Source organism: Hemicordylus capensis, chromosome 5, assembly GCF_027244095.1.
Source record: "Hemicordylus capensis ecotype Gifberg chromosome 5, rHemCap1.1.pri, whole genome shotgun sequence".
In the NCBI taxonomy this organism is placed as follows: domain Eukaryota; kingdom Metazoa; phylum Chordata; class Lepidosauria; order Squamata; family Cordylidae; genus Hemicordylus; species Hemicordylus capensis.
The window spans coordinates 161,231,589-161,244,086 of NC_069661.1; positions in this window are offsets into that span (position 1 = coordinate 161,231,589).

The following is a 12,498-nucleotide window of genomic DNA, read 5'->3' on the forward strand; positions in this document are numbered from 1 at the left end:
TGCAAAATTGTGGCCTATAGCCAAAAATGCTACTGTATAAGCTTGTGACTGAATCAGTTAATCCAGAGGAGAGGAAAGATTGCATGAGGCACTATGACTGTATCTTGGGTCTCAACTGCCACTTCTATGCTACAAAGTGATAGAGAGATGGGCCCTGTTCACAGGTTGTATTAAATGCACATACACTCTCTGTACAGTGCACTCACATACATATCTGCATGTGTAACCCTGAGTGTGAGTGTGTGTGTGTATTGCCTTCTATTGGCTGAACCTCCCCACTCCATCCTATAGGAGCATTGAGTTCTGATGCCATCATATAGAGAGCAGCAATCCCATTAGGGGCTGAAAATAATTCAGTGCACTCACCATCCAATAGAGGGCCACACTTTCTCTCTCAGGATTACATTTGCACCCTCAAACATTATTCAGACATTAGACTGATTCACATGGTCATGGGTAAGGGAGAAGACCCAGCCTACTCTAGTTCAGGAGCTGCGCACTCTCCCATTTCCTGGATGCCTGTAACCCTCTTCAGATGTTATAAAAAATCTCCTGCTGTATAAAAATGCCTCTGCTCAAGGAGTGGGATGAAGGGAGAGGAGGTCCCGCCCTTGCTGCGTCTCTCACTGGCATCACTCACCCATCCAAATTCATGGTTCTGATGCGGCTTGCCTGAAGAGGGAAACACATTCCCTGTGATGGAGGGTACATCCATGATTGTGTGCGGGTGGATTGATCAACACTCAAAATCATGGATGTGCTTGCCATTACAAGGAGATCTCCTCCCTCTTCAGACAAGCCCTGTTGTAACCATGAGCAGTGGGGTGTGAGGGTGCTTGACAAAGCAGAGGCAGGACTTCCTCTCCCTTCACCCTGCTGTATGCAGCTACAGCAGGGCATTTTTATAAGGTCTGAAGCTGCCTGGTGAGTTAAAAACAACTTAGGTGGTGCCAGCAGTGATAGTCTGCTAAGCAGCAGCTGGGTCAGAGAGCTCCCTCCTACCCAGCAGCTGTACCCAGGTTGTTAACAAGGTAGGAGGAAAAGCCCTCCATCCGAGCTGCACCTTAGCATACGATCACTGAAAGTTCAGTTTAAGGAGGAAGCTCTCCTAATGAAATCAATTATATGTAAAGTGTACCTTCTGCAATTTGATTGTGCAGTTATCTCTCAGGAGTAATGTCTTCCTGTGTCAGGGCTTTCCTAGGACAGCAGCAATTTTAGAGTTGAAATGAATTTTGCTCCCTCCCTCAATTCTCCTAAACATGTTCCTTTCAAAAGTTGATGTTAATTAAATATTCAGTGAACATTCACTCGACATTCTAGGAAACAACTGGTACAGATTGCAGCAGCAAGAGTTTTATCAGGCACTAAGTGTTCTGAGCACATTATACTTTCGTTATATCAACTGCAGTGGTTACCAGTTGGCTTCCAGGTACAATGCAAGGTGCTGATTACTGGGGCTCTGCAGTGCTTCAAAGACCTATTTGAATTCAGTCCATTGCAGCCCAAAGTCAACTGTGTTCTGGTTCAGGCTGAATTGGGGTTGAATCGAAGCAGATTGGGCCGGTTTGCATAGGCCACAGCGTCTTCACTTTGGCCACCCCTCTCCCCCCCACCCCCAAATCACTCCCCTCACTTGATGATATTATTTTCTAGTTTGGACAGAGGCCGTGAGGCAGGCATCTGGTGGGAGACTGTGTGAAACAGGATGCTGGACTAGATAGACTTATTCCACCTGTCCCTGAGGACCAGAGATCTCTTCTGAGAGGGCAGATTTCTGGAGCCCCTGGGAGCATAAATAGGAAGAAGGCATGCTGAGAGCATTTGGGAGGATGGAGAGGGTGAAGAGAGTAGAGTAGATTAGATTAGATTAGATTAGATTCTGTCAGCTTCCCTGACCTCTCCTGACGAACCACAGCCACCTCACCCTGCCTGCGCATTCCTGACATGGCTGAGGAGGTTTGTTTTTGCAGCCCCGGACCTTCAGCTTGCTTGCAGCTTGATTGTTTTCCTGTCCCACCCATGGCTTCTACCTGAGTGCTTGACTTATTCCACCTGTCCCTGAGGACCAGAGAACTCAGCATAAATAAGAAGAAGGCCTGCTGGAGGCCCATCTGCAGGCAGCCACCAAAGAATGCCAGGCTTTGGTGCCACCCTTCGGGGTGGGACTGGGGTTTGGAAGGAAGTTATGCTAAAGCAGAGTTGAAGGTCTGGGTTAAAGTTTGTTAGTCCTCCTTTTATTGGGTTGTGCCAGGCCTTTTGTTGTCATGTATTTGGGCAGGGTAATGTGGGGGTTGCATCTGGCAGTTCTGGGGCAGCTATTACTGTTGAGAGGAACAGAAGAAATGGGGTTGGCAGAACAGCTGGCTGTTACAGGGGAAGGGATACAGTAATTTTTTTTAACATTTATATCCCGCTCTTCCTCCAAGGAACCCAGAGCGGTGTACTACATACTTAAGTTTCTCCTCACAACGACCCTGTGAGGTAGGTTAGACTGAGAGAGACGTGACTGGCCCAGAGTCACCCAGCAAGTATCATGGCTGAATGGGGATTTGAACTCCGGTCTCCCCGGTCCTAGTCCAGCACTCTAACCACTACACCACGCTGGCTCTTTGTTTCCACTTTGGACTGCCCTGTCAGCTCTCTGGTCTTGGGGAGCAATTCCAATTACCCATAAAAACTAGCCTTGCTCCTCTGCAAAGCCAGGTTGGTTCAGAATAAGACTGAAATCATCCATGACTTGATCATGGATGAGGGAGCTGACCTAGCTTATATAAATGAAACCTGGATGGGGCTATTGGCCCAGTTTGACCCAGCTTCTCCCACCAGGCTACTCTGTTGTGGAGCAGGCTAGGGGAAGTGTGTGTGTGTGTGTGTGTGTGTGTTCCATAAGAATACCATCTCCCTTGCCAGGGCATGTGTGAGACAGGTGACTTATACTGAATGTGTATTTCTGAAGCTGGGAACTAAGGATAGATTGGGGATTCTGTTGGTGTACTGTCCACCCCACTGTCCAATTGACTCCCTAACTGAGCTGAAGGAGCTGGTCTCAGAGTTGGAGTCACCCCAGTTCTTAGTTCTGGGGGACTTCAATATCCATTGTGAGGCTTACTTATCTGGTGTGGCTCAGGAGTTCATAGTGGCTATGACAAAGATGGGCCTATCTCAACTAGTTTCAGGACCAACTCAAGTTGCCGGCTACACACTCAATTTGGTCTTTTGTTCAGATCATGGGGGTGTTCCATGAGGGAGGGGATCATGTGATTTCCCCATTGCCATGGATGGACCACTACCTGGTTAAGTTTTGTTTCACAGCCACAACCCGGTCCTGCAGGGGTGCAGGACCTATTAAGATGGTCTGCCCAAGACGGCTGCTGGACCCAGTAGGATTCCAAAAAGCCTTGGAGAGTTTTAATGTTGGTGTTGCCAGTGATTCTGTCGATGCCCTGGTGGGAACCTGGAATAAGGAACTCACCAGGGCTGTAGACATGATCGCTCCAAGCATCCCTTCCAACCTGCTTTAAAAGTGGCCCCTTGGTATACAGGGGAGTTGCACTGTCTGAAGCAGCAAGGTAGGCAACTGGAACGCAAGTGGAGGAGAAGTCGGCTCGAAATTGACAGGACATAGCATGGAGGCCATTTGAAGGTTTATGCGGACGCATGCATTGCTTCTGGATCACCTGGGGGAGTTGAGGATAGGAGACACTGCTTTGCAGTGGTTCCGCTCCTATCTCTCAGGCAGATTCCAGATGATGGAGCTTGGTGATGGTTGCTCTTCGAAATGGAAGCTATTATATGGAGTCCCTCAGGGCTCCATTCTGTCACCAGTGCTTTTTAATGGTTCAGAATAAACTATTCTGTCACCAGTGCTTTTTAACATCTACATGAAACTGTTGGGTGAGATCATCAGGAGATTTGGTGCAGGGTGTTATCAGTATGCTGATGACACCCAAATCTATTTCTCCCCCTCCCCCTCCCCCTCCCCCCCTCTTCCTCCTCCTCCTCCTCATCATCATCATCAGGAAATGACATTTATTCCCTAAATGCCTGCCTACAGGCAGTAATGGGCAGGATGAGGGATAACAAATTGAAGCTGAATCCAAGCAAGATGGTGGTGCTCACTGCGGGGGATTGGAATTTGAGTGATGAGTTAGATTTTCCTGTGCTGGATGGGGTTACACTCCTCAAGAAGGAACAGGTACACACCTTGGGAGCTTGGGAGCTCTTGGATCTAGGCCTCAACCTAGTATCTCAGGTGGAGGCTATGGCCAGTAGCGCTTTCCATCAACTTCAGCTAATTTGACAGCTGCATCCATTCCTTTAAGAGAACAATCTCAAATCAGTGGTGCCTCACCTGGTAACTTGCAGGCTTGACTATTGCAATGCGCTCTGTGTGGGTCTGCCTTTGTACCTAGTCCTGAAACTTCAGTTTGTTCAAAATGCGGCAGTCAGACTGGTCTCTGGGGTAACCCGGAGACACCATATTATGCCTGTTTTAAAACAGTTGCAATGGCTACTGATATTATGTTTCCGGGCAAAATACAAAGTGCTGGTTATTACCTTTAAAGTCCTGAATTGCTTGGTCCAGTCTACCTTAGAGAGTGCCCCTTCTCCTGTATGATCCACATCACATGTTGAGGCCATTTGGAGAGGTCCATCTCCAGTTACCACCAGTATGTCTGGTGGTGACTCAGAGCTGGGCCTTCTCTGTAGATGATCCTGGCCTATGGAATGCACTTCCAGAAGATATCCATAATTTAGGCTCCTTGTCGGCCTTTAAGAGAGCCCTAAAAACATACTTGTTTGGCCTGGCCTCCCAAGGTTTTAAAATTGTTTTTAAGTATTTTAAATAGGTTTTTAATGGTTCTGAACTGTTTTAAAATTGTTTTTATATTGTTAAGCAGAGTGTTTTAAAAATGGTGTTGGTTTTTATGGTTTTTTAAACTTGTGCACCGCCCAGACCCTTTGGATGGGGCAGTCTAGAAATTTAAATAAATAAATAAATAATAAGCCTTGGGACTGATCCAGCAAGGCTGTTCTTCTGTTCTAGCCTGAAGATAGTTCATCTTGCTCCCAGTATATGGAGAGCAGCTATAGTGGTGGCTTGAGATTTTAAGTGACTTACAGCAGAGTTTTCCCCCTAGCCCTTGAAATGACATGGGTGTTGTACTCTTTTCTAAAGTTGCAGCCACAAGAGTTTGGCCAAATCTGAATAGGCCTCTGAAGCTTCATACAGTCCTAATAACTAGCACCATTTGCACCGTTTCCAGGACTGTAGTAAAACACTTCTGGGAGCTGTTTTAAATCTTTAGCTTCTGCCGCTTCTGCCACTGCTCTCATCATCAGGAACAGAATAAATTATCTCCACCATGATTTCTCCTGTCCCCTGCTTGGACTTATATAAATGCCTTCAGGGGTTGGGGGAATTTCAAGGCAGCACAAAGTTTCAATGCCAGTTGGGAGCAACTACGCTTGAAGCTCTGAATCAAATCAAGGAGCCTCTGAAATATGAAGGCAGTCTCCGAATTGGAATGGGGCTACTGGTCGTTACCCTTAAAACACTTAATAACTTAAGATTAAAAAATTGCAAAGGACCACTTCATCCTCCATGAATCTGCTGGGCCCATAAGATCTTTTAGGGAGTCTAATCTTTGTATCTCTCCACCTTCTGAGGTTGGTGGCAACCAGAGTGAGAATGAGTCTTCTCATAGGTGCCCCCATTTTGTGCAGCTCCTTTCCTCTCAAGGTGCAGCTGGCTTCCTCTCTGTCGATATCTCAACGCAGGCTGAAAATCTTCTATTTGTACCAGCCTTTTGAAGTGTTCCCTGCTCTCTGTGCAGCCTGGTAGCTGAGTTGCATCTGATCCTTTTTTGGTGTTTTAAATCCTACTCTGTGGTTGTTTATAATTGCTGCTTTTTTTGTTTTAAATGTATATATTACTGATTTAATCTTATATTTGCAGCCACTTTGAAATCCCTTTGGGAAGAAGATTTGGATGCAGTGGCTCCCATGTTGCACCAAGTTCAACGCACGTTGTAATGGAACATGCATGCAGTTGAGTAAACGCACCCTTTGTGCAAATGCAAAAAAAAATTGCACCAGCAGAGTTGCATGATGGATGGACAGTGACAGGGGTGTGCAAACCAGTTTGAGTTGAACCAGCCTGGTTCAACCGGTCCAAGTTCAAACCAGACCAGCCCCAGTTCAAACAGAACTGGTCTGAACTGGTTTGGGGCAATGCTTGTAAAGGGGAAAATCCATGAGGATTCCCCTTTACAAGCAAAAAGGGATTCCCAAATTATTGGGAGGGAACTTACCTTCCCAGCGGCAGTAGGATAGCAACAATGGGGGCTCTACACACTCTGCAGTTACCGCAGGAGAGGGCTCTAACTGGGCCACAGCTGCCAGCCCGGGCTGCTATTGAGGAGGCTCGTGGGGGGGTAGAGGACCCCACCCCACCATTCTGCCATTGCCGTCTCACCACCACCACCAGGAAGGTATGATTTCCCCTAGGGAATCTCTCTTTGCTTGTAAAGGGGGATCCTCAGCAGATTCCCCTTTTCAAGCATCGACACAAACTGGTCTGCAAACCAGTTCTGCCTGGTTTGGTGGTAAAACCAGGCCGGTCCTGGCTTGGCTGAAATTGGACCGGGCCAGTTTGAATTTGGGTTGAATTCAAACATCCTAGGGATGTTCTGTTCACATCCCTAGCCAGTGACGGAGATACTGCGCAAGAGTACATCAGCCAGGGGCATAGCAAGGTTGGAGTTGGCCCAGAGACAAGATTTTAAAATGGGCCCCCACTCACTGAAGCTCAGCTCATGAAGTAAAGAAATCTTAAATGAGGCTGACTAGTGGTAAAAAAAAGCATAGTAAAATTTATTTATGTGTGTGTGTGTGTGTGTGTGTGTGTGTGTGTGTGTATACACACACACACCTATGTGCCACAATAGAACATCATCCTAAATTATTTTTAAAAAGGTTTTGTAAATTGTGGACGATGCAAGTCATTTAACGGTACTAGAGAAAGACATGCTGTTCTGGTAGCTCCAGGTCTTAACACTCACATCAATTTCGGAGGATGAATTCTACTCAAGGAAGCCTGGGTGGGTGCACGGCTGGGGGAGTCAGTCATGTGACTTGCCTCTGGGGGGGCCCCCAAGCCAGTGGCCCCCCAGACAACTGTCTCCCCTTGCCCTATTATAGTTACGCCCCTGACATCAACCTAGTAACATGGTGTTTGTGCAATCTGCATAACTTGCACAAATGGCATTATGGAAGAATAATTCCATTATTTCCAATGGGATTACTCTTGTGTAATGCAATTAATGCCACTTTTGCATCTATGCAACTTACACAAACTGTGCAAACACAAGCATACTGGGCTGATGTACTCTTGCACAGTATAAGCCATTCTGTCCAATTCCCTTTGTGCAGTTTTTGCATTTGCACAATTTCCCTCACATACAGTTGTGCACGGAATGTTGTGCAGTATGTAAACAACTTTTTAAAAAATAAACATTTGCAGTGGGTGCATTGCCTCTAACTTGATTGTTCTGGAATCAGAGACTTCTTCAGTACTGTAGCCCTTAAACTCTACATCGGACCTGCACAACTTGTGATCCACTATGTTGTTAAATGGAGCCAAATAGTAATGCATGAAAGCCTACTAGGGGCTTGTTACATTTCTTGTTTTGCCTCTTTGCCTCCCTTACTTTGCAGGCCACACATTACATAGATAATGAGCTGCTTTGGATCATCAGTTGAACTCGTCCATACATCCAAGAGGGGAAATGGTGACAGTCACTCCTACTTACATGCACTACAGTATGCAGTATTTATTTAATCCACATTAGATGCTGCTAGGGCCCCTCTACAGTGTTGCCTGAATAGAAAAAGCAAATAGTTCATGCTTGTGGCAAAAGAGTGTTGCATAAAGTTTCCGTTCTGTGACTAACAGGAATACAGTATGGAGTGAAACCGGGCTGAAAACAGCTTTCTTCAGAACTATAAACTCTGAGCACTTAATTCTAAACATATCCCAGTGCCAAATGTTCTAGCTTGGCCACCCCACTGCAATCCTAGACAGATGGAGCTCATTTTTCTTTTTTGTCTTGTTCTCTCTGTCTTTTAAACAGATGGTAAATCTGTTCATAGGATCTGTGTAGAGTATCATATATTGTATCATAAATAATCACAGGGGAAACTTTGCCAGACCAAGTTCATGATCCTGTACTTTTCAAATATAAGATGACAAATAATCTTTTCGGGGGAGTGGGGGACATCTCCAGCACTTAATGTGTCTGATGGGTTCCCTATGTCTGTGGCTATAACTGTTGGGATGATTTGTATTGCCTTGTTCAATAGAAGGAATAGTATTCTAGGAGGTTGAACTGAGGTTTTCTCTGTGGTTGTGGGTGGGAAATGTAAAGCAAATTAATGTCATATTATCTATTATGAAAGAAAGGATATGACTCTCACTTGAACCACACAGGCCTAAGTTGGTCCATTAGGGAAAATAAGTCACAATTCTAGTAATTGATGATGATGATGATGATGATGATGATGATGATGATGATGATGATAGCAGGGGTGTATCTAGGGGTAGGGCAGGCAGGGCACGTGCCCCGGGCGCCACTTGAAGGGGGGTGCCATTTTGTAAAATTAATTTTTAAAAAAAAAATGGCTGCCAAAAACAAAATGGTCACCGTGCATGCTCAAATGGCCTCTGTGAGGCTCTAGGTCATGCCAGGCTTTGCAGAGGCCATTTGAGCATGCGCGGTGGCCATTTTATTTTCAGTGGCCTTTAAAAAAAAAGATTATTTTTAAAAACGGCCACTGCACATGCTCAAATGGTCCCTGCGAGGCCCTAGAGTCCAGCGGGGTGAGGGGGAATCTTTGCAAACCCCCCAGCCTTTAGGAAGCCCCCCAAAGGGGCTACGGGTAATAATAATAATAATAATAATAATAATAATAATAATAAATAAAAGACACTGTACACATATTCAGATTGGCACTATGTACAGAGAATCAGGGCTTGTGAATACTGAGCTGACGCTTAAGAGCTAGGATTGTATTCATTTGCTCTTACTTTGCTTCTTGTGATAAGTGAGTTAAATGTGATGTCTTGCTAATATGGCTATTAATGGTGAGTTTGTCTTTGAATCAGTGTGAAACCCTTAATATTAAGGCCCACTGGGAGTTTCTTGCTCTCTTTCTCTCATTTTAACTGTCTTTCTGAAAAACTAGAATATATTCCAATCAGTGACACAGTTTACTTTGCATATCCTTTAATTATTTACAGAGTATCTGGGAAAAGTCAAATTCTCCATTGATTTTTAAAACTTATGTAATGGTGATGCTACAATGCATAATAGAGAATTAGACAGGCACTTCTGTTTAGTTTTCCAAGTACATCTCCACATAGTATTTGGGTATTTCATGAGCCCCCACATACTGAAATTTGTAGTTTTCCAGCATTTGTTGGTCTGGCTAAGTCCACTGCTAAATAGTTTTTGAAATATTAAAAGATTAATGAGCTTGACTTGTATTTTTCAGCTGATATTATGGTAAAGTTATCTGAAAGATGGGTGTCAGATGCTTGGACAGGGGGCGCAATTTCAGTGTTTGCCCTAGGTGCTATTTTCCCTAGATACGCCTCTGGGTGACAGATCACATATCATGCAGCATCCTACAGGTGTTTTGCATGCCACAGGTGCTGCTACGTCTTCCAAATGCAAGTTGTGCCATTTGAAATGGAAGTGTCTTGCAGAGACTGAGAAAGGGGAAAAAATCTAATAATTTTAGCACAAGCTTATGAAGACTGGAACAGTATTCATCTTTAGTTTTAGTTCTTTTTAATTTTTATCTTCTCTCTTTTTGTCTATGTAGATTTAAGCAGCAACCTAGCTTCTTGTTAAACTCCACATGCACAAAAGGTGAGTTCCCTTTGCACAGTTTGTTTTTACACTGTGCAAATTGTATCCAGCTGTATGTCAGGAGCCACACGGCTACTCACACCTCGTGCAAGTCATCATTTGATATTTCAGGCATCACATGGAGAACATGTGTCTGTCAACCAGCCAAAAGACATAGGTCAAAAGTGGTCACAAGAAAACATGGCAAAGGTGTTCCAAAGGTTATGGCATCAATGGGATTTTCCTGGCCAGATTTAGGCATCAGTGAGAAGTTAAGATATACAAGGCTTGGCAAGATGGAAACAGGGAAACCAGGCAAGACAGGGCATGAATGGCCTGGGAAAATGAAAATAAATCCAACAGTGAGCTAAGGTCAATGCAATTGTCATAATGAGAAGTCTGGTTAATTTGCTGGAATAGCCAGAGAATCAAGTACCTCTGCAGCTGGCAAACAAGAACTTGATGAGCCAGAATTAAGGGCTGTGGATCATGTCAGCACATTGTGAAAAGCCTTTGAAAGGCAATTGACTGAGCCAGGACATGGTAGTGACACGTGATCTCATATAATGTGTGATCTCATCTCATCAAAAGACTGATTCAGCAAAGGAAAACTGAAATTGTAAGTTTGCTGCATGAAAAGGGGTCATATAAATTAGCCTTAAGACAATTAGTCAGGATCCGGGATGTCTAAAACGTAGGCCCAGTTAAAAGCTTTTAAATGGTTGGACAGTGTTAATCCAGCTGGACTGCATTAATTCAGTTGCTGATGCCATTGATTTCAAGGAGTCATTATGTTTTGTGTCTTTTGCCAAACCATAAGGACATTTAAGCCCAATTTGTTGTTGTAGTAGTAGTAGTAGTAGTAGTAGTAGTCCTGTTCCTCTGTTTTTAATAACCAGCCTGAAATAAGTGAATCAGGTGAAGCATTTCTCATCATCCTATGTCCTAGTGCGCCTTCACCCCCTTAATTGCGTAGAGGGGGATTCATTTGAAATGCCTCTTCATACATGATCTAAAAACCACATTGCATATGTGAAAGGACAGTTCAGACAAAACACTACCCCACATCATTAGGTGAAGGAGGAAGGTGTCTTGAGAGGGAGCGTGGGACATATACGACCCTATTTGTGCAGTTTAGGAAGGTTGGCGCAACAAATTGTTTGAACCATCCCAAAGGCAAAGAACAAAACCAGCTTTATTTTTGGTCTTTTTCCTAGTCAGCGGACACCTCTGTTTACTAGAGCACGTCCAACTCTCATCTACAGCTAGGCAGCTATGCACTGTAGATGAAGATCAGTAACTGTGTATAAGCTATTTCCCCTGGATTTCCCCGCTACCGTTAATAATCTCTGTGAGATACTCCTGAGTTGGTAGGAACACAATATTAAAACCCTGGTCTTAAAAAACCAACAACCCCCAAACAAAACAAATACTCATTCACTCAGGGATGAGGCAAGGAGCAAATTATTGCCTTGTCCCACACCCCTGATGGGGTCAGCCCCTTTTCAGAACTGATCCTTACAAGCTTTGGAACTCCTCAGGATTCAGGGAGAAGGAAAAATGGCTAGCAGCCTCCTCTTCTCTCTGTGTGCTTCTTGCAAGCTTAGCAAAAAGTGTGCGGCGAGGCACACAGCTTATGAGGATCAGTTTGGTCCAAAATAGCTGCTTCATTCATTCATTCATTATTTTTGTTTACACAGTCAGACAGGTGTGATTGACTGGTTTGTTTTATCCAGACATCGAGTCCTTCCCAAGGACCTGGCATGCCAGAATTTTATTGTCAATGTTGTTGCTGTTATTATTATAGATATTGTCGCAGAATATAGGCTGTTCCCAGTAAAGTTGCTTTTTGTAATTGGCTGATGGTGATTTCTGCGGCCCCTGTGGTGTTGAGGTGCTCTTCAAGGTCATTTGGAACTGCACCCAGTGCGCCAATTACCACTGGGATTATTTTGGTCTTTTTCTGCCACAGCCTTTCAATTTCAATTCGTAGATCTTTGTATTTTGTGGTTTTTTCTATTTCTTTTTCTTCTATTCTGCTATCCCCTGGTATTGCTATGTCGATTATTTTAACTTGTTTTTCTTTCTTCTCGACTACAGTTATATCTGGTGTATTGTGTGGCAGATGTTTGTTTGTAGTCAGAAGTCCCATAATATTTTTGCATCTTCATTTTCTTCAACTTTTTCAATTTTATGGTCCCACCAGTCTTTGGCTACATGTAGCTTGTATTTTTTGCAGATATTCTAGTGTATCATCCCTGCTACCTTGTCATGCCTTTGTTTGTAGTCAGTCTGTGTGATCTTTTGACAACAGCTGATTAGGTGGTCCACTGATTCATCTGCTTCTTTACAAAGGCGGCACTTGCTGTTTGTTGTTGACTTTTCGACTTTTGCTCTTATTGCATTTGTTCTTAGTGTCTGTTCTTGTGCAGCCAGTATTAAACCCTCTGTTTCTTTCTTCAAGTTGCCATTCTTAAGCCATTGCCAGGTCTTGGTGATGTTTGATTTTCCAGTTATATTGAGCAAATATTGACCATGCAGTGGCTTATTTTTCCATTTTTCTGCTCAGTTCTTGACTTGT